The sequence below is a fragment of the Rhipicephalus microplus genome, chromosome 4 (assembly GCF_043290135.1).
Source record: "Rhipicephalus microplus isolate Deutch F79 chromosome 4, USDA_Rmic, whole genome shotgun sequence".
NCBI classification, from domain to species: Eukaryota; Metazoa; Arthropoda; class Arachnida; order Ixodida; family Ixodidae; genus Rhipicephalus; species Rhipicephalus microplus.
The window spans coordinates 179690548-179697087 of NC_134703.1; positions in this window are offsets into that span (position 1 = coordinate 179690548).

Sequence of the window (6540 nt, forward strand, 5' to 3'; positions counted from 1 at the left end):
ATCAATTATCTTTTCTTCACTCGTGGTGGTAGTTAAGCATGCCACTGTCTTTTCTTCGTCTTTGTTGTCATCACTGTCCGATTCATGCGTGATGTCATAATCAGGGCTTTGTTTTTCATTCTTGACCCACGTGGGGCCTTTCCACCATAATTCACTGTCCAGCAAACGTTTCATCTTCATCCCCCTTGTCATAAAATCCGCAGGATTTTCATCACTTTTAACATAACCCCATTGACTCTCATTGGACTTGCTCTTAATTTCTGCTGCGCGGTTGCGAACAAACAGATCTTTCGTCTTGTTTGACTTTATCCAGCATAACACAATTTGAGAGTCAGTCCAGAATTTCACATTCCTCAGTTTCCTGATGAAATTCTCGGTTATATGACTGGCCAATCTGACTGATATTGTGGCCGCCAACAACTCCAATCTTGCTAGTGTGATCTTTTTGATTGGAGCGACTCTACCCTTTGCAATGATTAAATTTGCTTCATTGCTTCCATCGGAATATTCTGTTACAATGTATGCTACTGCTCCATCTGCCATTGGACTCGCATCGGAGAACACGTGCAGAGTCGATGCTTTCACTTCAGCTTGTCTGTTGTCATAGCATCTGTTAACGGTGAAGTCATCTAAGTGCTGAAGCTCCTCCGACCAGTCCTTCCAAGTTGATCTATGCTGTCTTGGTAACGGGTCATCCCATTTCAGTTTATCCATCCAAATTTTTTGCAGCAATATTTTTGCTCTGACTGAAAATGGTGTCAAAAAACCTAAAGGGTCATATAGCTTTGCCGTGTCCTGCAAAACCTGTCTTTTTGAGAGTTGTCTCGTGTCCTTGTCATTTCGCCATGTAGTGTCGGGAAAGCTCAACACGTCGTCTACGAAATTCCATTTCAGTCCCAAAATCTTGATTTGTCCCTCTTTTCTTATCCCTCGATCCAGATCCTCTCCTTCTTCATCAAAGTGTTTTCTTAGCTCGGCGTCATTTGAAATCCATTTTCTTAAATTCATTCCCGCATAGCGAAAAATATCTCGTGCTTTTTTGTATATCTTTGTCGATGTCGAGTATTCGTCGGCTCCTAGTAAAACGTCATCGACGTAGATTCCTTTCCGGAGTTGCGCCACAACTGCAGGATATTTTTCTTCGAATTTATCCAAATGTCGATGAATCGTGGCCGCTAGAAGGAAGCTACTTGGTGTAGTTCCGAAAGTAACCCTCGTCATCCTCCACGTTTTTATCTTCGGGGTTGGCATATCTTCGCTGGGTATTCTTTCCCACCATATGAATCGCAGTGCGTCTCGGTCATTTTCATGTATCTTGATCTGCAGGAATGCTTTTTCCACGTCGGCTGACATAGCGATCTTGTGATGTCGAAAGTTCATCAGCAAGCTTGTGATGTCGGGGTTTAGGTTTGGCCCCTTTTCCAAGTTGTCATTTAAGGATTCACCTGGATTCTGGCTTGACGATGCGTCAAAGACGATCCGTATTTTTGTCGTTGTTCGGTCCTTCTTGATTACTGCTTGATGCGGCATGTAGTATACAAATTTGTTCTGTATATCGGATCCAGCATCTTCTTCGACGTTTTCTGCAATTTCTTGCTCAAAGTACTCTCGAATAGCTTTGTCATAGGCTAGGAGTTAATCTTTATCCTTGCATAATTTTTTGGTCACCTGCATAAGCCTCTTCTCTGCAATGGTGGTGTTGTCGTCCAATGTCACGTTTTCCTACCATGGTAGCCGCACTTGGTATCTTCCTGCCTTGAACTCCATTGTTTGTCGGACGTAGTCTAGCACATGTTCATCGTTCATCTTTGTTGCTGGGTTCTCCTTGATGCCCATGTTTTCCAAGTCCCAGAATCTCTGCAGTTGGTCCGCAGTCGTGTCCGACTTGGCACTGACCTTGAGTACCATAACCGTCGATGATTTCAGCGGCACACAATGACGTCCTACAGGACCTTGGACCGTCCATCCCAATATTGTTTCTATTGCCATTACTTTTGGATGAATCTCGCAAATGCGACCAGTGACGACAGTCCAGTAATAATCTGCTCCAATTAATATAGAAGTTTCCATATTTTTTCTTTCTTTGTCCTTCTTCTGGTTGTCATCAGCCAAACGAATTCCCATCGATCTTGCTCTTTCGTGTATTGTCAATGGTGGCGATGGTAGCACGTCACAGGATATAACTTCTATCTCCAGTGCCTCAATCGTGACTGGCTTCGAGATGGTATCCTTCCTCACGCTGACCTCGACGACTTTCATGTCTAGTTCCATCTCTCCTCCTCCAAATGATCCTACAGTAATCCTTTCGGATCTTTTTACCTTGCACGCTAGTTTTCTTGACAAGCTTTTGAGGATGAATGTCCTCTGACTCCCGTTGTCCAGCAGAATCCGTGCGTAGCACCCGCTGCCTTCTCCCTCCGTCCACGAAAAGGCTGTCTGCAGTAGTATGCACTTCTGTTCATCAGACTGCTGTGCGTGCATGTTGCAGGACTTGCTGGTGTCTAACCGGTCAGGTTGCGCGCTTTTAAGCACTTGCTCAACATCCCCGCTTTGCTGCTGTGTTGACTTTCCTGCAGGCGTACGTGGTCGACACATGGATGTCGCGTGCCTTCCCTTGCATGTTTTGCAGCGTACGTTAGCACGGCATATCTTCGCCGTGTGGTGAGGTCTGGTGCATCTGAAGCACCTTCGTTCCTGTTGCAAGGCTTCTTTCTTTTGTTGCATACTAATGCTTCTTCTGCAATCTTCCGTGTAGTGTCCAGTCATCTCACAAAAGATGCATTTTTTCATCGAGGTGCTTTGAAGCGTAGATGTTCTAGTCAGCCTCATACTGTGCGGTGACTGGGTCACGTCGTATTTTTCCTCTCGAGTTTCTTCTCTGCTGCGTATATATATGTTTAAAAACTCCATAATTTCTTTCAAACTGCTCGTGCTGTTTCTTGACGCTGAGTTCGATTCCGTAGTTGCTGGTCTGTTGTCACCTTTCTTTAACTCCTTCATCTTCATCTCAATCCTCATATCCACCGGTAGCGCAGATTTTACAACAGGAGCTATCACTGTGGCGTAACTATCCATTTCCACTCCTAACGACTGCAGTGCTCGTGTGTTCACTTGCAACTTTTGGAAGAGTTTCTTCAACCCATCTACATCTTTAGGACTCTTCACTGCTTCCAAATTTGCAAGCTCTTTTATGTAGTTCTCTTTTAAATTATCTTCTCGTCCGAAGGTTTCTTTCAAAAGAGCGACTGCATGCTCGTAATTCTGATCAGAAAACTGCAAGCCTTCTATGAGGGAAGCAGCCTGCCCGCTCAGAGACGCCAGAAGATAATTAAATTTTTGATTCTTCGGCATATTCACTCTGTTATGCACCGATGTCTCGAACTGATGCCAAAACCTTGGCCATGCTGTTTTTTTCCCATCAAACTTGATCATTTCAAGGCGTGGCAACTTAACAAGCTCTTGCGTCTCCGAGATTTGGTCAGTACCTTGCACTGAACTCGCCTGTTCTGTGACTATTCTCGTAGTCAGTTGCGTCGCTTGTTCTAACTCGCGTAATCGCTCCTCAATTTTTGTCGTTGCAGCGACGATCTTCATCTCATAATGCAAAACTCTTTCAAATTCTGCCTCCGCGCTGTCTTCTTAAATGAACGGTTCTATCTGTTCGTTAACTTGTCTTAGCGTCTGTGACACGCTCTTCATCTGGTTTAGAAGCGTCATAAGTTGCGCTCGATCGGCGTCTTCTTCTATCTTCTTATCGATTTCGCTCGTAAGCGTCGTCACATTTGCTCGAAGCGTCTTCCGCTTCTTCGATAGGACCTCTTTATTCATGCCTAAAACGTGTTGAAAGAGCTCTTGCCTTTTTTATGTGCGTCGCCAACAGTCGTCGGTCGTGGTCCTTCTCTCGACGGTTAGTCCTTGAGCCAGACGCCACTGCTTCGTTCTTCAACCCGTTGTTGCGAATGGGGTTGAAGTCTCTGCGTCTGTCTTCAGATCAATCCTGGTCACGGCACCATGTTTCAGAAGGACCAGAGAGACCGCATAACCGATACGTCTTCGGTTTATTGTTGACAGAACAAAAAAAATGTGCAGAGCGTGACCCTGGCTGCTTCTTCTTCCTCGCCTCCGAGCTCCATCTTCAAATCTGTTTTCTACAAGCGCGATCAGCTGTCAGCCGAAAGGATGGAGGTTCGAGCCCACCCGGTGGTGGTGCGGCGCTTTTTTTTCTTTGGGTTGATAGCTTTGAAGATATGTTCTGATGGTGGTGAGAGTGGAGCACGACTGCCTCCTTGGCGCAATTGGCTAGCGCGATCGGCTGTTAACCGAAGAGTTGGAGTTTCGAGCCCACCCGGTGGTGGTGCGGTGCTTTTTTTTCTTTGGGCTGATAGCTTTGAAGATATGTTCTGATGGTGGTGAGAGTGGAGCAGGACTGTCTCCGTGGCGCAAATGGCTAGCGCAATCGGCTGTTAACCGAAAGGTTGGAGTTTCGAGCCCACCCGGTGGTAGGGCGGGGCTTTTTTTTTCTTTGGGCTGATAGCTTTGAAGTAATGTTCTGATGGTGGTGAGAATGGAGCACGACTGTCTCCGTGGCGCATTTGGCTAGCGCGATCGGCTGTTAACCGAAAGGATGGAGGTTCGAGCCCACCCGGTGGTGGTGCGGCGCTTTTTTTTCTTTGGGCTGATAGCTTTGAAGATATGTTCTGATGGTGGTGAGAGTGGAGCAGGACTGTCTCCGTGGCACAAATGGCTAGCGCGATCGGCTGTTAATCAAAAGGATGGAGTTTCGAGCCCACCCGGTGGTGGTGCGGCGCTTTTTTTCCTTTGGGCTGATAGCTTTGAAGTAATGTTCTGATGGTGGTGAGACTGGAGCATGACTGTCTCCGTGGCAAATTTGGCTAGCGCGATCAGCTGTCAACCGAAAGGATGGAGGTTCGAGCCCACCCGGTGGTGGTGCGGCGCTTTTTTTTCTTTGGGTTGATAGCTTTGAAGATATGTTCTGATGGTGGTGAGAGTGGAGCACGACTGCCTCCTTGGCGCAATTGGCTAGCGCGATCGGCTGTTAACCGAAGAGTTGGAGTTTCGAGCCCACCCGGTGGTGGTGCGGTGCTTTTTTTTCTTTGGGCTGATAGCTTTGAAGATATGTTCTGATGGTGGTGAGAGTGGAGCAGGACTGTCTCCGTGGCGCAAATGGCTAGCGCAATCGGCTGTTAACCGAAAGGCTGGAGGTTCGAGCCCACCCGGTGGTGGTGCGGCGCTTTTTTTGGGGGGCTGATAGCTTTGAAGAAATGTTCTGACGGTGGTGAGAGTGGAGAACGACTGTCTCCGTGGCGCATTTGGCTAGCGCGATCAGCTGTCAACCGAAAGGATGGAGGTTCGAGCCCACCCGGTGGTGGTGCGGCGCTTTTTTTTCTTTGGGTTGATAGCTTTGAAGATATGTTCTGATGGTGGTGAGAGTGGAGCACGACTGCCTCCTTGGCGCAATTGGCTAGCGCGATCGGCTGTTAACCGAAGAGTTGGAGTTTCGAGCCCACCCGGCGGTGGTGCGGTGCTTTTTTTTCTTTGGGCTGATAGCTTTGAAGATATGTTCTGATGGTGGTGAGAATGGAGCAGGACTGTCTCCGTGGCGCAAATGGCTAGCGCAATCGGCTGTTAACCGAAAGGTTGGAGTTTCGAGCCCACCCGGTGGTAGGGCGGGGCTTTTTTTTTCTTTGGGCTGATAGCTTTGAAGTAATGTTCTGATGGTGGTGAGAATGGAGCACGACTGTCTCCGTGGCGCATTTGGCTAGCGCGATCGGCTGTTAACCGAAAGGATGGAGGTTCGAGCCCACCCGGTGGTGGTGCGGCGCTTTTTTTTCTTTGCGCTGATAGCTTTGAAGATATGTTCTGATGGTGGTGAAGTGGAGGACGACTGTCTCCGTGGCGCAATTGGTTGGCGCGATCGGCTTTTAACCGAAAAGTTGCAGGTTCGAGCCCTCCCGGGAGTGGTGTGTTGCTTTTTTCTTTGCGCTGATAGCTTTGAAGATATGTTCTGATGGTGGTGAGACTGGAGCATGACTGTCTCCGTGGCACATTTGGCTAGCGCGATCAGCTGTCAACCGAAAGGATGGAGGTTCGAGCCCACCCGGTGGTGGTGCGGCGCTTTTTTTTCTTTGGGTTGATAGCTTTGAAGATATGTTCTGATGGTGTTGAGAGTGGAGCACGACTGCCTCCTTGGCGCAATTGGCTAGCGCGATCGGCTGTTAACCGAAGAGTTGGAGTTTCGAGCCCACCCGGTGGTGGTGCGGTGCTTTTTTTTCTTTGGGCTGATAGCTTTGAAGATATGTTCCGATGGTGGTGAGAGTGGAGCAGGACTGTCTCCGTGGCGCAAATAGCTGGCGCAATCGGCTGTTAACCGAAAGGTTGGAGTTTCGAGCCCATCCGGTGGTAGGGCGGGGCTTTTTTTTTCTTTGGGCTGATAGCTTTGAAGTAATGTTCTGATGGTGGTGAGAATGGAGCACGACTGTCTCCGTGGCGCATTTGGCTAGCGCGATCGGCTGTTAACCG